The following is a 24,873-nucleotide window of genomic DNA, read 5'->3' as shown; positions in this document are numbered from 1 at the left end:
CGGAAAGTCGGTGGTTCGATCCCCTTGATGGGTAAGACCGAACGAACTTGCTAGAACAAAGATGCTACTTGTTGTAACCCTGCCTGGTACTCGGCCTTATGGTATAAAACATTGGCATGTCGGAATGGGGAATCGAACCCAAGTCAACGGCATGACGAGAGTAGGGTTTAACCACCGGCGCAAGGCTCTCTGACTGCCACTCGCAGATCTGAAGACCTTCAGGTGACCTCGGCCCGTTGTATATGAAGAAGACGTTTGTGTTAATGACACCCTCGGGTTTTCAAAACGTAGGCGAGGAATAAAATAAATAATTTTGAACTGTTTACATTTACCACGGCAAAAAATAGAAGTAACTTTTATCAATGGCGTCATATTTCTTGGACTTTCTCTTAATAGGCCTTTTTTGCAAGGTCGGTTTGGTTCGAATTTTACCCGGAGGGAAATAAAAATACACTTTTTCTTTATACAGTGTCGGCAGTAAAATACGTCCGGTTTACCAGTAAGGAAAATGAAAATCTGAGACTTTATAATATTAAGACCATGTTATTTCTTTATATGGGTTGGATAGACCAGGGCCACAAAAATATGGAATCGTGAAATGAGTGAACCATTTTTGCCATATTTTTAACAGCCTATATCTCAACGTAACTTTAGAACGTAAAACTATACAACTTCCAACTTTTTGAAAGATTCCTAACGAAGCAAAGTAGACTCAAACACAGAATTACATCACCGCAGATTATCTTCAAAGCGTGTGCCTCGTAAAGCGAAATATAAGCCCGAACCCCAATGACAGCTTTAGCACAAGGTCATAATTCTACTCCTGCAAATGCTGAGTCTCGCTGTTCGTTACCGATAATAAACTCGAGAAGCCCCGAGACGCTCGTTACTGAACTGAAGCGAATGGGCATTAAAAGACTCACCATTGTTTTCTATAGAAAACTATTGAGACATAAAATTGTCCTATTATGCTGTGTCTGGATTTGGTTCAGAGAGGTCTCTCTCGTCTGATCGTGGCACGATGGCTATAACATTTTCCACGAAAACGAGTGCATAAAAAACTGTATGCTGGTGTGTTATGGATGAGCGTGGTCCTGCATCATATATGATACAAGGCAAAGGAAACATGTCACGTGATCAAGATCAAGATGCGATACTGATTTGGTTTTGATAACGGTTGATAACGTAATCATAGAAGATACTTGTTTAATGATACTTAGATACATCAAATTTTAACCGAATATATATTAGTATTTAAATCGATTTCTAAGCTCCCAATACACTTAATCATTATTGTTAACCAAGCTAAACACTTTTAGTTAGTGAGTGGGTAGGTGGGTGTGTCGTTTTTGGGTGGATGAGTGGTTGTGTGAGTAAGTGAGTGAGTGAGTGATTTATTTCGGCAACAAGGATATTTTTTATTACTTTTAAAAACTGTACCAATTGCAATGTCGGGATTCAATCCCAGATCTTCAAGCAAACACGTTAACCATTATGCTACAATACCGACCCTTAATGAAATGCATCGATCCGAAATAAAATAGAAAATTAGTGTCTCAATGTCGCTGAAATATCGCCACACACTAAAACCACATAGGACGTGAGACAATGTTCTTTTCTGTGCCTACTACTATTTATACAATTACGGCACTTACAAGAGCTCCGTTTCTCACAGAAGAAGAGTTTCTAAATCGATATTTCAGACTGGATACTAGTCTGTGTGGCGCTGCGCGTCTAATTGCAGGGTACTTGAGACAGGAACCAGTTTCAAAATAGTGTATTTCTAACCGCCCTGTCGCAGTGCCACCTTGAGGAAAATAAAATAAGAATTTTGATTGGCTGAAATGTACGACACTGTCATTATGGAAATTAATCACGATGACGTATTTTCATTAGTGTCATGAAATCGATCGTGTTCTTTTATCTGGCTTCAACGCATGTGCTTTTCGACGGAGAACAATGTAGATTTTAGTCTTATTCATGACTCATTGATCACTGTGTTTTGTAGGAAGCGATTCGCTGCTAAAAGAAGTGTCTCAGTCTTGGAAAGAATCCATTATATCACGGAATTAATGTACGCCAAGCACTTAAGATTAAAATATATTGATGAAGTTCGGTTTTTAGTGAATGAAGGAAACCGGTTTTAGAGTTAAGTGGTATCTAAACACGGTATTCCTCCGAAACGTTAAGTCTTTCCATGTGCAGCAACTTTCTTAGTACACAGTGACGAAATTGTAACGATAGTCACGGTGGTCGTACGCCTGTCAGAGTTTTAATTCAAACCTGAAATGTAGTTAAGATTACGTTTGCGGTTAGATGGAGGCATTATACAGAAATATATTTGGTTTTGTTGACATTGTTATAAATTACTTTAATAATTTGATATTTGTTTGGCCCAGTCATCTAAGGCGCCGCAATTCGATGTACAGGAGTGCGTCCCTTCGAATCCCAGTTCGCATAATTATTTCTTGGTATATCAGCACGATACCCGTGCTTGTGGCTTTCACAAAAGTGTTAAACATCTAAGACTTGCATCATTTCGGGCTTTCCCCCCACACCAAGCTGACACGCTGTGATATAACTGCAATACTGTTAAAAGTGGTGTTTTAATCCACTCACGCAATAATTCCTCATTACCGCGCAGATACATTGATAATTAAATTTCAAAGTTCGAACTTTTGAAGAGATTCTTTTAACATATTTACACTTCAATAATAATTTGTGCACTGTGTGAGATGGGGTAGGTAACCCAGTGGTTATAGCGTTCGTCCGTCTCGGTGATGCCCGGTTTCGACTCCAAATATGCGTACAATTTGTATAGCATATTTCTGGGACCTGTGCTTTGTTTTGCCTTGTCTGGAGTATTTCCTGTGTAATGGTTCTCAGGCCTTGGAGCTCATGATTAACTGTCGTGGAGGAAAAGATGGCGTACACTGTAAGTTGTCAACCGATCTCGAGGTGTACATGGTGTGATGTACCCTCTGTGTGAGCCCATGGATCCCGAGCCGCCAGGCTCTCACAGACGGTACATCGCACCATATGCCCCGAGGGATCGGTTGACAACGAATTTATCTCCCCGACAGTCATTCAAACAGACCCGGAGTATATGTCCGAGGTTTCACTGAGTAAAACGCTTTGATTCAGCCTTTTTGACAGCTACCGGACGACGCAAACCAACTGAGTTACTTCCCCTTACACAATGCATTCGGATAAACATCTGTTCATTTCAGCTCGACTATACATAAGCAAGATAACCAGGTTGATTTCTTAGGGGGGTACATGATCGGGGAACATGGAAACTAACTGCCCGCTCCTAAACCAATCAGACGCCAGTATTTCAATTCGCGGTGAATTATGGGCGTTGTGTGATTTATAGAAATAGAAAAGGCTGCATCTCCGAACTCACAAGGTCGTACCAACGATTTCCCTTTGTGTTGTGAAAGAACTTGATACGATACATTGATGCCATCTTTAAATGTATAGGGTACGTGTTCTGAAAAGGAATTAAATGACAACTATGTCATATCTGTATATTCGAATACTGCGTGGTACTTCCGTGTAGAAGGATCTTCACTGTTTCGCTATGCCGTGACGTCGCCCATTAATACAACAGACAGCACTGCAACGGGATATCCGATGATGGCCACCCCAGACACTGGGTGTGCTGGGACAATTACGTATACTCATGTATTGTCGTGTGTAGGAGTGCAACAACAGCAGTAATAAATAGCAGATGCTCCGTGCCACTTTGTAACATAAAGTGTATTGTGTGTTTTGTGTGTGTGTGTGTGTGAGAGAGAGAGATAGAGAGAGAGATAGAGAGAGAGAGAGAATGAGAGTGAGAGAGAGAGAGAGAGAGAGAGTGAGAGAGAGAGAGAGAAAGAGAGAGAGAATGGGCACTTTTTAAAATTGAATATTGTGCCAAAGGCCACTGACCCACATGATGTGTCATTACATTATTTAGATTTCATGTTAGCATAGAAAGTACAGATTACACAGACGTGTATAGCTTTCACGTTAGACACATACATCTGATAACTGTTAGTAGGGGTGATGTCCGCGTCTGAGGGAGAGAGAGACACACACAGATAGAGAGAGAGTGAGAGAGAGAGTGAGAGAGAGTGAGAGAGAGAGAGAGAGAGACAGAGACAGAGACAGAGGCAGACAGAGAGGGGAGCATGTTTTAGAATAATTATTGAGGTAATTATATAAAGAGGTAACAATTTAGCTACTGTAGGCAACACTCTATCCACGTTAATTAAGGGAGGGCCTGGTTAATCACAGCAAAAGACAAGATGGAGTATCAACGTTTTCAGGATACCTTTGTATTGCCATGAAAGACCTCGATGTGCTAAAGAAACGACGGGTATCGCAAATACTTGAAAGAAAGGCTCTTGAAGTCTTCAGTCAATATATCTCTTCATTTCGAGATCGGAGACCAGGCCTCCTTTGTTTTGCATGTTCCAAAAAAACAGCAAACGACGAGATTATCACAGGGAGCAAGACATTCATTCTCTGGGACTCTAATACATTCATCGAGGACTTTGACTTCTTTTGGACATAGTACTCTTTTTATGTATTGCAGAAGGCATAATCAATATATGTATGGGACATTCAAAGTATACTGAGTCAAATTAAAAACTTCACATTTTTAAAAGTAATCCCATATATGATACACAACGGACAAATGTATCAGAGAAGGTAATTTTTAATCATTAATGTCCAAAAAAGGATTTTGATTAACGGTAGTAACCATAATTTGTTCCAAGCACATACGGTATTCGGTAATAACATCAACAGTTTAAATCATAAGTCCCAAGCACGAGAATCTGATGGCACACAAGTTCAGTATCGTGTATGGCCACCATGTGCGTTGACAACTGCCACAAAACGCCTCCGCATTGACCTTGTGATGCTTGTGAACACATGATTGGGAAGACGACGCCATTGTTGCTGCAAAATGGTGCCAAGATCTTGCAAATTCTGTGGTTGGTTCTGGAGAGTGCGCAGACTTCTGCCAAGAGCATCCCAGACGTGTTCGATAGGATTGAGGTCGGGAGACCTTGATGGCCAGTCCCTGACGTTGACTCCCGCATTCTGAAGGAAATTCCTTGTCAAAATTACTGTGTGGGGTCTGGCATTGTCGTATTGGAAGATCAAACCGGGTCCATGTACTGCCATAAAAGGCAGACGTTCTGGTGCCAGTACCTGGTTGCGGTAAGCAGCAGCGTTGAGGTTGCCACGGATGACAATAAGCCTGGAACGAGTGCATTGCCACAGAAAGCACCCCACACCATGACACTGCCGCCTCGAAATCTGTCAACTTCCTGTACACAACACTGGGCGTAGCGTACATGACGGCGCCTCCACACCCTCCCCCTACCATCAGCAAATCGAAGATTAAATCGAGATTCTTCACTAAAGACGACTTGTTTCCAATTCCTCTGAGTCCATCGTAAGTGTGCCCACAATTGACGTTGACGTCTGTGTAATTGAGTCAGAATCGGCCCGCAGTATGGCCGTCGTGCTTGAAGGTGAGCAGTTCTCGGACGGTCTCAAACAGTTTGCGCACTCAGTCTACCCCTAAACAGTTCATTTCTGGTTGATGTAGCCGTCAAAAATCGGTTACGGAGGTGACGTAAGACAATCGGACGATCCTCTGCATGTGACGTCACACGTGGTCGACCTGGCCGAGGGCGATCAGCGTTGGTACCCGTTTGCTGTAGACGCGTCTGTAAATTATAAATCGTCCTTGCGACTTCAGCTACGGACGTTCCCGTCTGCAACAAGCCGATGGCACGTTCACGTTGCACATTTGAAAGGCGTGACATGACAAATGGCCGTAAAGACTTTTGTTTTCTGGTGTTTTTCTTTTCTTGTTAATGACTGCTAACAATTATGGCTGAAAACACGTGCGGTATTATGGCCACGTGACCAGTTGCACGTGAAAAAACACTTTTGCCACTATAGTGCTGCGCACATGATTTTGATCGATTCACCTGCACAAAACGGGTGTTATCTGAAGACAATACGTGGCCATTACTGTTTACATACACAATAAGGGCCTACAATGATAACTGGTCAAAATGTTAAAATTTTAGGATTGTGAAGTTTTTAATTTGGTTCAGTATACATTCATCGAGGACTTTGACTTCTTTTGGACATAGTACTCTTTTTATGTATTGCAAAAGGCATTAACAATATTTGCATGGGACATTCAAAGTATTAACAATAGGCTTTGGTGCCTTTGTGTTGGTTATAACCGTGCGGGCCATTTTCAGAGTGACAAAAATTCCAAAAGGCAAGATTGATGACGTCAGTTTTCCAATAGTCAACTTTGTCTTGTAATATGTGTTTCAATATTCCAGCCTTTTGGTGTCTACGTTTCACTTTTGAGGAACGGTCATGCATGCTCCTATTACGAAGATTTCCAAGAGCGCCTTACCTTTCTTGCTCAAAGGTTGTTTAATCGAGGTTACAGCATTCAAGGCCTCAGTAAAGCTTTAAACTGTTTTATAGGAGACATGTGAAGTATATTTCCAAATTCGATGAGTCAGTCACAAAATCGATACGATACAATTCACTAATTTGACTTGTACCCTATATTTCATGTTCCCGTGTTTTTTTTAACAATTGACTTGCCGGGTGTCACCGTTCGCGAACACCTGGTGTCATCACTAGCTGACAGTTATATACAAACACATGCATGACACACTCGGAATCGTAAATCGACCCTGCTTTCAGCATATATTTCATATTACTATGGAGATGGTTCTGTCGCTTTTATTTCAAACTACAATTTTTATTTGCTATAGATTTTCAGAATTGTATTTACACCAAGAAGTGTATTTAAGTAGGCAGTCAATTCATACGGCACGTAGAGTTACGTATTACAAAGACCCGTGAAGATCCGGGATAGAATAGGTCTTCAGCAACCCATGCTTGCCGTAAAATGCCACTAACGGGATCGGGTGGTCAGGCTCGCTGACTTGGTTGATGCATGTCATTGTATCCCAATTGAGTGGATCGATGCTCATGAGGTCAGTTACTGGATTGTCTGGTCCAGACTGCCGTCATATAGCTGGAATAATGCTGAGTGCGGCGATAAACAACAAACACACAAAAGTATAAGAAAGGCCTCGGGAATGCATGTCAAATCTGTCGGAAAAAAATATCACTCAAGAAAAACAAACGTAAATCATTTGCAATCTCCGTCAGTGAGACAGTCCCCTGAAACCACTGAAAGTTTAAATATTCAGTTAAATTAGCCGGCAACTTTGAAACACGTCCGGAGTTCCAGACGTCGACCTTACTTTACTCAAGGGTCTTGATTTGTCGACATTGGGCCAAGCCAGCACCGAGATTCAATTAGTATCTCTTAATTATACATGGCGGCGTGGGGAGCTTGAGAAAATACTCCCGAGGTGTTCCGATTGTCTGAAATCCGAATGCAACAAGAGTCGTCGGTATGTAAAATGCCTCCAATTTGAATTGCAGATTTCTCTAATCGAGAACAGGGTTTATGGTTCTCCGACAACTTACATTCGGTCAGATCCTGTACAATCGATTGTCAAAGTCGCCGATCTACGCCAAGTTTTGCAGCCTTGAAATTTCTCAAGCAATTATGTTTGGCGCACTGAATAGTCACCCAGTCTCTTGAGACTGGCTCTCGTGCGACTCAAGGGGGATTGAAGATCCTGCTGCACCCTGCAAAGATGTAGAGCCAGGAGATTTGAATTTGTGTTGAACTGAGTTTAGACGTATGTGTTTAACCAGGCCTTGACGAAACATATCCAGATGTCGGATATCGGGGATCTGTTCAGACAGGCTGCAGATATTGCTGAGACGTTTGTTTAATCAATTGTTCAGTCAATTCTCGCAGGAGTTTTGTTTTGCATGCAACTACTAAAAGTTGGAGGTGAGTTGTCTTGTACGTTAACATTGCTATTCATTACAGCTATCGAGTCTCACGCCATGCTTACTTGGTTAAGAGAATTTTAAGTCAGCTTGGTTCCACGCGGCTATTAGCAATACTGCAGCAAGGGGGACAAGAAGACTAGGTTCACACAGTGTACCCATGTGGGGAATCAAACCTGGGATTTGGCGTACGAGGGAAAGTTCCACCCATGAGGCTAACTCTTAAAATATTGAGCAGGGCTCACTGATACCCGTTCAAAACTCAACATATTTCTAAGTTCAACTTTCGCAAAAAGCACTATTTTCTCACAAAATCCACTTATCAATACAAAACTTTGCACAGCACTGCACCTCTCCTACTACTATAAAAACTGTACCCCCAATTTGAAAAGAATTCATGAAGTAGTGTTCAAGTTATAGGTCGCATAGGTCGCACAAATGTTCTAGTAAAACAAAATTCTAAGTACAAAAACATGAAAAAAATCCTATTTTTTTTCTTCAGAATATACTCTCTGCACCTCTCCCATTATTATAGAAAAAGTTCCTGAAATGTGTCAACAACCCAAATAGTGGTTATAGGTCTCACAAATGCTGAAGTAAAAAAAGATAAAAATAGCGGTATTCTTTTAAGAAAAATCAAAACTGAAATAAAATAAAAACTGTCCTCGAAAGGACGGACGGATTTCCTTAGTAAAAACTATATACACCATTCTAATGGTCCTCACATGGTCACTATATGGTCCATATATGTCCCTACGTTGACCTTAAATAGTTTCTACATGGTTCTTAAAGTACCAAAATGGTCCCTATATGTGGTCCTTACATGTCCCTACATGGTGCCTACATGTCCTTACATGGTCCTTATATGGTATATAGTCCCTATATAGTGCCAACACAGGACGCCAGTACCTGAACTGTAAAAAGCCACTAAGGTTGATATTGTAGGATGGGAACGGGCAGACCTTACACTCAACCACTTCGTGTTTTGTGTGTGTAAGCATTCACTCAAACTTGTTGAAAGATGGTTTACTCCCGAGATTAATTAAACGCGTGTTTGTTTTGACACATATGTGATAAAAGTCCTCTTTAATTTAATTCCCCTCATATTTTTTGGTTCGTCGTTTCCTTTTCGAAAATTGAATTGATTACGCCTTCACAACTTCGCACCCTGTCGTACTTTGATCAAAAAAACGCAAAACCAAATTTCTGTTGAAACTTTTAATCGCATCGGTTTCCAGTTTGGTTTGCGTCTGTTTAAATTGCCGACAAAACAACCTGGACGATTTACAAACGACATGAAAACATTTGCAGAAGGATTCAATTTACAGCGGAGAAATGTTAATGCGCAGTCGTAAATTTCCTAAAGAAATAGTGCCGATACGCAAGAGAATTGAATTGCTGTAACCGACAATATTTCTTGCATTTTTATGCTTTCTGTTTCCCACTGCAGTAGTCATTAGTTTTGGTTTAAGACATTAAAATGACGTTTATGCCCTGAATCGGCGTGATAGACGGCGAGGTGAGGTGATATGAGGTGAGATGAGGTGAGTTTTAGCGTCGCGTTTAAGATTATTTCACATATTCAGAGATGTACGTATATGCAGTGATGGTGCATGGGATAAGTCGAATAAAAAGAATGTCGAAGTTTCACGTCGTAATTAGGCGCCATAAGTTGTCCAGAACGCCTTTAGCGAACGCCTAAACCACGAAACATGACACCAAGGCACTTGTTTCTTTAGCTATCAGCCAATGTCAAGTTCCCTCCTTTAAGAAACAAAATGTACTTAAGAATGAATCTGGCTTTGATTTAAGAGAAAGTTGCAATACAATTCGGAAGTCAATGGTCGGGTTTCCTGTACAAAATATATTGCCAGGGCTTGCTTTAAATAATCTAGGCACCGACAGCGGTCTTTTGAACGTTATTGATTGAGATCATTCATTTGTTAATTATCTTTCACTTGTATACTCCCCAGGGAGCTGAGAATTCGATTGGAATGCGCACCGATCCGTTTACCTGGGTTATTATGTCAGACGTTGACCTGGGTTATTATGTCAGATCCCATTGTAATAATAATAATAATAAGACAGTTTTAACTTTGTGCTTCACAAAATAACAATTAACAACAAATATCACCTTCCATTTTGAACTATTCGAACATTGAAGACCGACAACCAACAGTCAACTCAAGTGCGTAACTCGATCCTACAGGTGAACAGGCAAACCGCCCATGTATATTGTTTTAAGTAAGCATTATTTATAATGACCAAAGAGTAACCATGTATTGTAACCAAAGAGGTTATTGAGGTTATAGTAAAGGTGGACCAAAGGTTGACCTGTGGCTGATTAGCTTTAGTAGTGAGATGGGTCGGTATGCTGGCCACATTGAGAAGCTTATGTAGCCCTGGATCCGGGGTAGAATGGGTCTTCAGTAACCCATGCTTGCCATAAAAGGCGCCCATGCTTGTCGTAAGAGGCGACTAAGGGAATCGGCTGGTCGGGCTCGCTGACTTGGTTGATGCATGTCAACGCATCGCAATTACTCATGGTATCAATCACTGGATCGTCTGGTCCAGAGTCGATTATTTACAGACCGCCGACATATAGCTGGAATATTGTGCGGCGTTAAACAGCAAACCAACAACCCATGATTCAGACTGTCCGATTGGTGGAGTTTCTCTGTCACGTTGAGTATTCGCCTATTTTGCTTTGCCACATATATGTTAGTTTGCCAGATTGTATTTGTAATTGTGTAAATATTGAATAATTGTACGTTTGGGTAATAATTAAATATTCTTAATGGTTTAACTGAGTTCAGTCTTTCCTTTTTGTTACTTGGGGCACTGTGTCACTCGTAACACTTTCCTTAACTCACCGTTTATTGGAACGCGTTGTCGCTCCGTCTCAGACAGTGTTAATTCTAAATGCTGATATCGTTTTGCGACAATCGTTGGTTTTTACGACATGCGGACCCAGCAACGGCATCTATGATGACATTACAATTCCGACGTCCAACCGCACACTTTCCGTGAAAGAAATCTAACCACACCAGAGGGCACAATTTAACGCAAGGGGGCGCTACACATCCCTATATATCTGTAAATGTGTCTAAATGATAATCGTAGGGTACAAGGAGCGTCAGCAATTTTGTCCACGGAAAGAACGTAAATTGACCATTTCTCCTACTCGGCAGTACTCTCAAGGAGCCAATGCACCAGGCAACGACAATTTACTCCTGTGAGCAAAATAGCCTCAAAGTGCATCTTGCAGTAATTGAACATTGCCTATCACATCATGTGGATATTAAAGCAATCAAGGACTGATTATCGGCACCAATGCTCGACCAGGGCTAGCCACCGTGAAGGAAAGGCCCTGTCTCAAAATTCCAAGACGGATTTTTCAAACAGAGAGCTATCAAACTAATTATATATGCATGTGCGGGAAAAGTAACGGGACTTGTACAGCCCAAATCGAGTGTTTTGTGATCGTAAGTGGGAACACTTTCAACTCTTTGCATTGAATATGTTAGTCAGCATAATTATTAAAAGTATCGTTTCATCGATGTATATAAAAAATAAAATATATTGAAGATCGTCACAAACATTTGGTTAATGTGAAAGGTTATTTGGTAGTCTTTCAAACAGACCCTGAAAAAATATATCCAATAAAGCCCGTGCAAGTCTATAATATTTGGCAAGTCTAGATGAAAATAAAGAAATTTCACAAGTGATTGGTTTATTTTAAAATAGTTTATTTCAGAGACGAGATGTCAGTCTGTACTAATCTGGTTATGTATGTGTGCGTAGTTCACTGGCATGCGATAGATCCTATTCCGTTTTTAGTGCTAAGTCATCACTCCTTATCCACAACACGGTATCTATATTTGACCGAAATCACTCACTCACCCAACCACTCACTCAACTATTCACACAACGTATACCCACAAACCGACTCATTAATGCGCTCAATCCATCATAAAAGGTCTAAGAGATTTTCATCCGAAACACATTCAGCTTTTGAACTATGTCAACGTTTTCAGTAAAAGTCAGTAAACAACAACTCGGCACATTTCTTCTCTGAAATGAATTGATCATCACCACTACTGCAAATAAAAAGAGTTGAAATGTAGGAAACACTGTGCTGTGTTGTGTTGTGTTGTGTTGTGCTGTGCTGTGCTGTGCTGTGCTGTGTTGTGTTGTGTTGCTCCACACTTGAAGAATATTATTTTAACCGACATCGAACTTTTGAACCTCTCCCTAACATAGTTCACGTGCTGAATAACATGTCAGTATCACCCATGGCACCGCTGTTGAATATTGCACGTGCAATACGTGTTTATGTAGGCGGGTGAATAAGTCAAGTGATCTAATAATAGTCTGGTAACTTGCACGTGCAGTCATGATGACGTCAGAGATAGAAAAGCCGCCTGAACCCCGTGTTGAGCAAGCTGTCAGCGACACATAATGCAACAACGACTCACAAATGTTAATAATATACAAAGAAACCTCCTTATATCACAGACCGGGGGGTCTTTGAGTTATCCGTTGTTCAAAACAAACAGAGTGGACTTCTATCAAATTATTGCTTGAATTATGACTATCACAACATCCTCTCAGTAAATTGAGTTCGGGTAAACGAGGATCATTGTGTTCAATTTTATACATATGTCGAACCCTTGACAAGCTATTTGTCGGGTCAATATGTGTTCCAGACAACGGGGCGCGAATGTATACAGATGTAACGTCATAAATGATATCTCGAATTGATGGCGGTCGGGTCAACGAGTACGCTCTGCCTACAAATGTATGTGGCCTCGTCTCCAATTCCCTCCAATAAAAACTTGTAAAAGGAGCCCAGCTCAAGTCTAGAATAATTTGGCAAGTCTAGATTGCTTCAGTCTGAAATTAAGGATTGTTCTTGACTCAATTTGGATTTGTTTTGGTTATTTTGTAGATATATAAGATAACTTTATTTCTGGGACTAAATTTCAGTCAATAGTGGCCTGACAAGCGGAAATACCATGAAGGCTTCCAATTTAAACGTTCTACCTATCTTTGGAATCGACCAGTGTCTCAGTGCAAACGCTGATGCGGGAAAAATCTTTGTGGAAGCAGAATATCTTTTCGAACACTGCTTTAAAACAAGCATACATATGTTAAGAGGAAAGAAATTTCTAGACGCGAATATCATTAAGGAGATGCGACGTTATACAAGAATCACACTCAAGACAAACAACGTATTTCTCTGGAAGATGGATCTGAAATTTGTTTTGTTTCTTAAACGTGGGAAAGAAGATTTATTCGGGTATTTCCAGGAACGTTTTTGTTTTAAAAACCCACCAATTCCGCCCCCTTACTATAAACAAGTGGTCATCTGTTTTCCCAATACACGAAAGGTCAAGCCGGAAGTCAAGTAATATCTCATTTTACATGGAATCATCAAGTTGAATCAAGTTGAATCATGCTGAATCACGTTGAATCTGTACGGTGTTGTCTCTAAGCACAGCTGGGGTCAAACCACAACGACCCAGCAACCTTTGGGGTTAAAGTATGGCTATAAGTATTCAGGATGTGTACAATAATGTGTTTTTCTTGAAGCTAAGGCAGCACATCTGCATGCAAACGGTCTTCTGTAGACAAAACACTAATGTCTTGTCTAGACGCGGTCGTCGTGTAGAAATTCATAGCCAAGCCTATTGCCATTATGTGAAGGTTGGACCATCTAGGCCAGCCTGTTTACGTTTGATGAGGGACGTTGCATGTTTTAGAAATAAAGTCCTTTGATGAATTGACATCATACAAACCTGTCGCGTCGCACAGTCTGGTGTAGATTAGCGGTGGATGTATTGTTTACACTTTGTGTAGGTAAATGCAGACCGATGACCAATTTGATGAGTACCTACTTGGCCTGTCCGGGAAATGTGTGTTTGCGACAAGAAATAATTTCTTGTAACTTTGTGTCAAATTGATTTTTTTAACTGATAACGCCAAATGCATATTTGTTTAATATAATACCCTGATGGGACGGAACACGATAAGACCTCATAGTGACGTAAATGGGAATTGGATGGCAAAAATGGCTGCTGGGTTTCACTTGTTTGTCTTTACAATGAAACCCCGTCAATCCGGACAATATCATCTTAAATGAAATCGTCCGGATAAACATGTGTCTGGATTAGCGAATCGTGGTATGTGGAGAATGTAAATATGCTGCCTGTCCTTAAAGTAATCGCCTTTATGGTGGGGTGTCCTGATAAACGGGGGCCGGTTTCACCAGTGTAACTGCATATGACAGCAAGTAAACTTGATAAGCTCATAAACGCCGCACTCAGCAGTATTCCAGCTAAATTGCCGGGCAAAAGAAAGACTTTAGTATAAAATATAAAAAACTAAACATTAAACAAACAAGAAATATTATGATGTATTTGATACGGGTATCATATATGAACATTGGATACCCCTGATACCCGCAGCCCACCAGCCTTCTTGTCCCTTATTAATGTCGAGCGTCAGACAGGGTAACAAGTACCATATTTCAACGTATTTTGCTGTAACGCTGCTAGGGGATCGAACCACCAACCTTCCGCTCTCTTGGCACACGCTCCATCCACTAACCACAGATGTCTAATCGAGATCGAACACATGTTGATGCATGTCACGCCACGAATGTGGAAACTGTTTTTTATGAAAGTTTCGGAACCAGCGTACCAATTAACTGTTTGTGTAAAAGTAGCAGGAAGTTTCATTTCTGTTTGAAGTAATTAATGTTTGAGGCATGTAACTTGTGTCTCTATTAAAAGAAAACAACTCATCTCGAAAACCAACAACCTCTGCCATCCGCAAGCTGCACGTTGAAACCTTTTAAATCCAACGGATCTAAAAGAAATGTTTTATTTGCAATATTAAAAAAAGGAAATTTCAAAGCGTTTAAAAGCAAAGCCACATCCTTCTGTTTTTCACACACAACCACCTAAATAGCAAATTCCCTTTTCAACTTGCCACGATCGGCCTCTCTGTCCTTTGTCTTTTCGTCACTAACCCCACGGAGTATTGAGACGCTCGCTTGTAAACTAGCGGACAACTGTCGAGGAAGCGAGATGATCCCGTATTAGAAACCAGCCAAGAGGCAAATGAAAATTCAAGAAGCGTGGGGCCATATGGAGCTATATAACCCATCCTTCCACTGGCATTTACCAAAGTTTTACACATGGAATATTGTCAAAGACATGACGTCGTTGCCTCACTGAGTAGTGTTAAGTTGGGCATGCGCAGTGCTGATACATCAAAGATCTCGCCGACATTCTCCTTCGAGTCGGAGAAGGGATGAGTAAATACAGGGCGTATTTGTTTGGGCGTTTCGAGTAATGCGATCGCGCTGCAGTTGGTTCCTAAGATGTCGATTTATGGGCCTGTGATTTTTGTATAATTTGTGAATTCCAAACTACATGTATTTAAGTTCTTTAAAATTTCGGTGATGAACATTTACTTGTTTGGTTGGAATCGGTATGACCGTTGGCGATTTATTTACAGTGTGTTTGCGTATTATGATACCACGTCTTCGAATGACGAGTACATCAAGCCAAACAACACTACCACGGCTTCGAATGACGAGTACATCAAGCCAAACAACACTGTAAACCACGGCTTCGAAAGACGAGTACATCAAGCCAAACAAGACAACCACCGCTTCGAAAGACGAGTACATCAAGCCAAACTAAACAACCACGGCTTCGAATGACGAGTACATCAAGCCAAACAATACTACCACGGCTTCGAATGACGAGTACATCAAGCCAAACAACACTACCACGGCTTCGAATGACGAGTACGCCAAGCCAAACAACACTACCACGGCTTCGAATGACGAGTACATCAAGCCAAACAACACTGTAAACCACGGCTTCGAAAGACGAGTACATCAAGCCAAACAAGACAACCACGGCTTCGAAAGACGAGTACATCAAGCCAAACAAGACAACCACGGCTTCGAAAGACTGGTACGCCAAGCCAAACAAGACAACCACGGCTTCGAAAGACAGGTACATCAACACAAACATGACAACCACGGCTTCGAAGACGAGTACATCAAGCCAAACAAGACAACCACGGCTTCGAAAGACGAGTACATCAAGCCAAACAAAACAACCACGGCTTCGAAAGACGAGTACATCAAGCCAAACAACACTACCACCGCTTCGGAAGACGAGTACATCAAGTCAAACAAAACAACCATGGCTTCGAAAGACGAGTACATCAAGCCGCAAAACACAACCACGATACCCTACAAGGGTGCAATACGTGAAACCAATTCCTTGTGTCCCCGGCCGTTATATTGCCGGTATACTCCTAAAAGCGGCGTAAAATTACACTCACTCGATCACTCCAAATCCTTCGCCACGAGGAAGATATTCCGCTGTCCCCCTGAAGCCGAAACAAATGGCCGCAAAGGTCATTACCAAAAGTAATTGACAAAAGTGCTTTGTATCGGGCAGCCATGCTCGCTTCTGTCAGCAGAAGATTGACCAATCTCTTGAAACTGTTTGCTATTTATGAAGACTGCCAGGCCCTTTTACATTCGTGAAGGAGATCGCAGTAATTAATGCTGTATGATTCAATGACTTGAGTCTCAGATATGTTTGAATACCAAGACAAGATGCGGCCCGTAGGTTTGAAACGTATGCATTACAAAGCAGCGCTATTTCCTTTAGAATTTAGCTTCATAACATTCTCCTGCCACCTCGAGAAATTAAAAGGATTTTTTGTTTATGTCATTCCCGTTGTTCGAATTTCTAAAGAAGTTTACATAGAGACTTTCATCATCGGCGTTTCAATTTGACCGAGGCTGGGTCCGTCCCCAGGGATCCCAACAAGAAGATGTACTTTGGGAACTATTTCGCAATTTCGTAAAGAAAGAAATTCGGCGTTGATGTTTTCTTAAATTCACGAACGAGAGCTGTACTGGAGAGTTACTGTCAAAGTATTTTTCAGCTGTACATTGCCTTAGATCTTCGTTTATTGAGGGGGCGGTCGGGTAGCCTAGTGGTTAAAGCGTTCGATCGTCACACCGAAGACCCGGGTTCGATTCCCGACATGGGTACATATGTGAAGCCAATTTCGTGATATTGCTGGAATAATGCTAAAAGCGGCGTAACTCACTCACTCACTCGTTTAATGAGCTGACTAGAGTGGCATTTCAAACCTGAAAGTCAAAACTGGAAATGTGTATGATGTGCCAAAAAATTAAGGAATCTAGTCAATTGAAAAATCTGCATTCGTTTCATCTTTATTTCATGATAATCGCCTACATTTCGACGCTTCTCTTTTCTTCGCGTCAATAATATTTGCATAAAAACAATGTAATTGGCGAATGAATTAATATATGTTATTTTCCGCCCTACTCAGTGTTATTACAACTATTTCGACTGTATTTAATCAGGCAAACTAGTGGTCGACAACATGAGCAACGTTTCGTGCATGATGACATACATCTGTAGATACCTCCTTGTGAATTACAATTCTCACAACACATCTAGGGTGTCAGTATAGTACTTTCTAACACCTGCCGGGCAACAGAAAGTATAAACTTCAAAAGCTTACCCCCCAAATATAAAAAAAGATGCTTGGATGAAAACCATCGCAAAAACACTACAAACATAAGATCTAAAACACAAATATGATACCCGCATCAAATACATCCCCATAGAATATACCATTTCTTGTTTCTTCCATTTTTACCCACATCAAACATGGCTGTATACTTTCTTTTGCCCGTCAGTATATGTGCTATCCCCGGGGATAAAACGGCAAATTGACGTATATCGTGTCGTTCTGGAAGCAATGTTGTTGGTTACGGGATTACAAACTAACAGGGTAGGTACTCTGTATACATAATCTTCAATAAGGGGCTTGCTTTGTCCACAATTATGAGATAGCTGTGTGTGTAAAGTCTTGTATAACGGGACTGTTCCGTACCAATAGCAGTGTCAATATACGTTTGCTTTGTATGCGAAATCTTGTGCAACGTGGTCGCTTTGTATCCAAGTGACAGTGATGGTTTATAACGCAACTCGGGAACACGAAAAGGGAAATACAGAAAGTATGAGGTCGTTATAAGTCTTAAGTTGGCGATATCTTCTCAAGACGTTCATAAATCAACCATACCATCCTTCGTCTGCAGAGATAGTTCTTCTATACATTGTTAACACAAAGATATTGTCCAATTTTGCAGTATCTTGTTACCATTGATTTAAGCCACCGTACTGACGGCAGCAATTCCACAGACTACATGGATTCCGATCAATGCTTACACGGTAATAGAAAAGGGGATTTTTCCATTAAATTTAAACCAGCAACGCCCAAAATTGATAATTAGGCCATTGCGAGGGCGTAATTCGGTCAAGCTCGTGGATTTACCAATAGAATCTGTCAATAGTGTGGATGAGTGAGTCGTGTTTAATGCCGCTTTGAACAATATTTCAGTTTATCACGGAGTGTCAGCTTGATGTGGGAGGAAAGTCTGAAGTGACGCAGGTCTCAGACGTTTACAACTTTTGGTGCAATCGACAAGAACGGACACGTGTGACAAACCTAGAAACGATTTCAGAGTTTATCTGGGATACGTTTAATGAATCAGAGGATTCTGTCACGCCAAAGAGACGCAGCACCGACGGAGGTCGTAGATATTTTCCGCTTTGACAACCCCCAGCATGGGTATGGTGATCTCGTAACGCTAACACCGTTTTGTGAAAGTGGGCCAGTGCGGTGTCAACAAGTTCGCGAGCATTACACTATATTCAATGAACGCCCCTCTCAAAATAATAAAAATGTTCTTTTACACTATCATTCTTACGCTGGAACATACAATATCACGTTCTGGGAAAATACAAATTTTCTCGTTTTAAAATAATAAAAAGGATCTGTGTGACTTTTATTGTATATAAAGGACACTCGAAAATAGGTCATTACTCACACGACACAGCAAATAACCTTAAAATTGGCAACCACTTTTGCTCATTCATATATTGAAACTGCATATCTATTGTTAGTTATTTTATTTTATTTTATTTCCTTGAGACCGATCGTCCAGGCCGACTAGTAAAAACAATGCTAGGCTGGTTTAGTGAAACGCGCCCATTACATTTGAAGTGTAAACATAATGCTTCGCTCGCATTGTGAAACCGGGTCATCGCAGTATATTATTAAGACCAATGCTGAGAGTCAAGTACAGTAAATTACGGGACTTCTAGTTTTAGTTCGTTATAACCGTAGTTCGTTATAAGCACATATACAGCATGACTACAGCAAGTAGTCGGGACCAAAAAGAAAGTTCGTTATATCCGTCAGTTCGTTATATGCGTGTTCGTTATAACCGTAGCTTACTGTATAAACTCGCTTTGTGAAACGGGCCATTGTGGTAAAGCATTCAAAACAATGCTAAGATCGACTTGTGCACCGTTTCAAGAACACCACTTTTCCCAAGAAAATCTGGGTAGGATTCAATTAGCCAAATTATGCCGCAAATAATATATTGAAACACCATCCGGAGACAACACATTCTGTTTTGTTAATCGATAAAGCCAATGTGAAAGTTTCAAAGAACCGACTTGATCGCTGCTTGCACCAATTTTGATACTGTCCTCCTCAAACGAAACTATTTTAGCATCGTATTCACACACGCAACCTGTGTCTGTCCGACAGATTAGAACTGTGTGCTAAGTTAGAGAGTGTTTACCCAAATTCTGTCTCTATCACATGTTCGCCACTAATTGCCTTTCGCTGATGTCTAAAATACACAGTATACACCCAATTTTCGTCTTCTTATATCTCAATAGGCGCCAGTTTTTCTCCTTGAGACGGAATTCTTACTTTCTGTGTCTTTTATCCTGCCTTCGATTGTCCCTCAAGAAAAAAACTCGCCAGAATATGTAGACATGCTGAAGGAGTGGAAAGATCTGTAATGCAGTTGAGGCAACTTTCATTTTAGAAAGATTGATTTGGGGAGGAGTGTCCAGTGGGGGTTCTACGGGAACTATGAAATTATGAATTATCACCTGAAGTTAAATGGTTTTATGTTGATAGTAAGTGGGTGAGTGAGTTTGTTTTAACGCCGCTTTGAACAATGTCAGTTATATAACAGCGTGTCAGTTTGATGTGGGAGGAAAGCCTGAAGCGATGCAGGTCTCACGAGAACGGGAACTTTTCTAACAAACTTAGAAACGTTAACAGAGCGTATCTGTGATTCGAACCAACAATCATAGGTTTCAGGCACGGCAAAGAGACGCAACTCTGCACAGCGCCTTTGATGACTGAGCCATGCCCCTTCTGTGTTATTATGAACCTTTCCGGCTTATACCCATATCATGTATAGTGAATGATTTGTGTGATGTAGTAACAGATGGAATAACGCGTTGTCAGTGCTACATGAATAACATAAGATGATCATAAGACATTGAATTCAGACCCGTTACGATCAGGGGTAGAATAGGTCTACAGCAACCCATGCTTGCCATAAAAGGGCGCTTGTTTGTCGTAAGAGGCGACTAACGGAATCAGGTGGTCAGGCTCGCTGACTTGGTTGCTACATGTCATCGTATCCCATTTGCGTAGATCGATTCTTATGATATCAATCACTTGATTGTCTGGTCCAGAGTCGATTATTTTACAGACCGCTGTCATACAGCTGGAATATTGCTCGATGCGGCGTTAAACAACAAACAATAACATTAAATTCAGCTGGTTCTAGATGTGAACAGAGGTCGGTAATACGGAGGCGACTGTGGTAATATTGTTTAGTCTTTTGTGCCTTTTTTTTCATAAATATAAATCAGGTTTGATTTATGAATATTTTCGTCTCCGATTTGTTTTAGAACGGGGTTGGTAAGAGTTGTTTCGTGACGCGAAGATCCTGGGTCGATTCCACACGGGGATCGATTGTGGGGAGGCAATATTTGCGCGGCCCGCTGTAATGCTACAATAGCGTATAAAACCAGTTCCACTCACCCATAAACACAATGGAGATAGCTGCTCATTATATGAGTGAACTAGGTGTCTGTGCGGAGCACAGGCGCGAACCAAGAGACTTTATTCACATCAAACACATCTTACCCACTGAGCTACCTCGCTGTTCCACAAAGAAGCTCTAGGTTTAACTAATAACAGGTGAACTGCCCTTGTAATTTCGATTGAACGATCATATCATCCCCGTCCATTTGCAAAATGGCTTACAACCTTTGTACCATACGTATTCACAAGGAGGGCCCAGCAGCACCCCTTTGAGCCCTGGTTGAGGATTCGCTACCCAACATCTAATCCCAGCACCACTGTAATCGGCTAGTTAACACGGGGGTTAAACAAAGGATCGGTTTTCTATCGCTCGTGTAATTAGATCCATTCGGCCTCAGGCACCCCATTATTTGCCTCCCCTTGGAAAAAAATCCGTCTCAGACAGAATTGAGTCGATAGTTTCGTTATGTCAACATCCATCATTATGGCGACCATTCTCGGGAGCTGTATGGGGGTGTAAACTCGCACGAAACATTGGTCAAAAGATCGGATCCATAGTGTCCCGTGAATGCCAGTTTAATAACTCGACATTCATGCAATTGGAATTTGGCTAGTCTCGCGAACAAGATGCAATTGCTAATTCATGTCGATGTTTACAGAGTTGCGGTGATCACACCGGACCAAGATAGATAGACTTTTTGATGTTTCCAGTTGGCGCTGTGTTGCCGGACGCACGGAAGGCGCTTCACATTGGGGCTTGTGTAATGCATATATGATCCATGCACATCTCCAATACAGGCAAAGGATGGAATGCATTTGATTGTATTAAAGAAACATAATTGGAGTGGGCTGAGATAGTTTCTACGGAATTTATTTTGGCGGTGTAAAACTTGCTGAGATAATGTCTCGTAGATCCTTTCGTAATCAATCTCACTAACAGAGAGATCGAGAGAGAGAGAGAGAGAGAGAGAGAGAGAGAGAGAGAGAGAGAGAGAGAGAGAGAGAGAGAATACCACGAAATTTATGATCAAATTGATATTCATGATCACATTGCTCGTGTGAAATCTGTATTCAATTTACCAAAAAACATCTGCTTAAACACCTATTTTATTTAGAGCAAACCTCACATGGCTGTTCTCACGATGCGCGGAACGTGGAAGACACCCTCTGCATAAACACCCCTTGATTGCAGTGGACTGTTCCGTACGCTGTGAACCCACAGATTACAAATGTGCCTTCAGTGCAGCTTTTCTTAACCTCATCGTGCAACTTTCTGCAGAATTTATTCTGGAACAGATCAGGAGCTATTTTCCTGATAAATCCAGAACATTACATTAAACTTAACAAACTACAGAACTATCTTCAGAAAAACCGGAAATCTATATATTTTCGTTTCTGCTTCAACTCGTTGTAACTGACGGTTCAGATAACTGTATTTACCATGACATCTGTCAATCATAACAGTGAAATCGCTGCCATCGAAGAATCACTTCCACGTCGCTTATCAGCGATGCCTGGAAATGCAAGGGGGGTTTCGTTAGAATATTTGGATTGCACAGACACATGTCCATGTCGGGTCTATCGACGTGACCTCATGCACTGCACTGATGTTCCCTGTAATCTCCACTATAGTACCCTCCTTATGTACAGCCCCTACTGTGATCCTATGACCGAATACCAGATTCGTCCCGATTCTGTTCTCTCGTTTGTCAGCACCATACCCATGCTCTAAGACCTGTGTCACTTTGGGCTTTCCGCCCTCGTCAAGCTGACGGCTTGATGTAACTGAAATACAGCTCCTAACGACGATGAACACAACTCACTGATTCATCCTGTCCATTATCCAGTCCATCATATTACATCACTCTGCAGCCGAGGAGTTTTTGATGGATGCCCTTTGTTATAATGCATGACAAAAGAAGGCCATTGAGCGAAACCCAAAGGCTGGAAGACCTAGTGTAACACGTGACCTAATTACGGACAAATGACTTCCCCTGTCTGTTCACAAGAAAAACACTTGTTGATTGAGCGTATCTCGAAAGACTTGAAAGTAGAAAGTCAGTGATGTTAACAATAGCAGATTAATGTAAGCAGCACAAGGAATGGTCGCCTGCTAGCAACCTTTAGACAGGCGCCAAACTATGTTATTTAACACCGCACTCAGCAATATTGCAGCTGTATGACGGCGGTATGTAAATAATCGAGTCTGGACCATACAATCCCGTGATTGACATCATGTGCATCGATCTATGCAAATGGGATACGATGACAAGTATCAATCAAGTCAGCGAGCAAACCTATGCCCGATGACAAAGACGTGATGGAGTATCTTGTTACGTCGCAGCATTTCCGGAAAACAGTAAATTACGTTTATAACGAAAACGCTTATAACAAACTGACCGATATAACGAACGTCTTAATAGTCCCATTTATTTGTTGTAGATATGCTGTATATATGCTTATAACGAACTACGGTTATTACGAACTAAAATTAGTGGTCTTTTTTAGTTCGTTATAACCGTAGTATATTGTATCAGGGCGGGGGACACAAGAAATGTATACACACCCAGTGTCCTTGGACATCTCGTGTAGAGATCCTCATCTACCTATGATACCTGTATAGTTGTAAGCATTGACTTAATGGATCGGGTGATCAGGTACGGTGACTTGGCTGAAAGCGTGTCATCGTACCCAAGACGCGGTTCGGTGTTCATAATATCAACCACTGGTTTGACTCGATTATTTACAGGCCGCAATCAAGCAGCTAGAATGTTGCTGGGTGTAGCGCTAACTTACAAACAAATATGATAATAAACACACCTCTCCACGTCAATTATAGAAAATACACCTTCAGCCGAAAAAAACCAAGAAGCTAAGATTGATGATACCCACAGATGAATACCATTTTCGTGTGTCTACGTGTCTCATGACAAATTGGGAGGTCTGTTTCTGATAACGAAGAATTCCACTCTTTCAACGGTCGCGCCCTCCATAAACACCCTTAAATAAACATAAGTTGACTGGTTATAGAGAACGACTTGCTATTTATGCGATTCGACCTTCAATTGTCGAACATCTTTCCGCGAGATGTAATGAAGATAAAAGGCATATCGACACAGAGTGGAACATTCCCATTTGCTTCCCTTCTACGACCAACAACACGTCCAGGCGGTTTGTGTTAATGCACATTCGCCCGCTCATTTTTGAGAGGTACTTCCATCCGCACTACATTCCGTCGCGCGTCAGTGTGGTAGTGATTTGTTTTATCTGTGTATTCTACCGCAGTCTAAGGCGGTTCTCTTGACAGTAAGAGTGGCATTAATTTACTGAATATGTTGGAAGTTATATTCGAAGCGAGTGAATCATCTATAGCCACGTACATCATCTAATAATCTTTAATCCAGTGACGGCAGTTAAGTATGCAATGAATTATGAAAGGAAGCAGCCTACACATCCCCAAACCCTCCCATCAACACACACATACATGTACTACAGCAAACTCGTATAAAGAGGGCGGTGGAGTAGTTCACTAAATCACAGATTCTGATCACATATTCTAGCAAGCAATAGAATGCTCGGGAGCTTTTCACAGTTGTAAGTACGTTAGCAAAGTAGTTAAAGCGTTCGCTCGTCACGCCTCAGATGCGGGTTCGATTCCCCGGATGGGTACAATGTGTGAAACAAATTTCTGGTTTCTGGAATATTGCTAATATAGGCGTCGACCCATGCACACTCACTAACTCAATATATAAAACAGCGATCCTCAGTACCAGACTCCGTTTCAGAAACTCCTAAACTTTAACATTTAACGGCACGTTCAAGATTATTACACTGATATAGGGATTTGCGTGTGGCTTCTTGTACTAGTCCCGGCTAATGCATGACTGTTTAACATGAATACCCGACTCGACACAGTATACTAACTCCGAGCCAACCAGTCCTTGTTTTGTTCCTTTG

General features: G+C 41.3%; 1 long non-coding RNA gene across 1 annotated transcript in view; it reads right to left on the bottom strand.

Annotated features, from left to right (window-relative positions):
- The window catches only part of LOC139457751 (uncharacterized), a 291,878-nt gene that overhangs the window by 129,003 nt on the left and 138,002 nt on the right, over nt 1–24,873 (bottom strand). The window lies entirely within an intron of this gene.

Source organism: Haliotis cracherodii, unplaced genomic scaffold (genome assembly GCF_022045235.1).
Source record: "Haliotis cracherodii isolate W230 unplaced genomic scaffold, xgHalCrac1.p SCAF_12, whole genome shotgun sequence".
Taxonomy (NCBI): domain Eukaryota; kingdom Metazoa; phylum Mollusca; class Gastropoda; order Lepetellida; family Haliotidae; genus Haliotis; species Haliotis cracherodii.
This window is presented reverse-complemented; position numbering and strand designations above follow the sequence as displayed.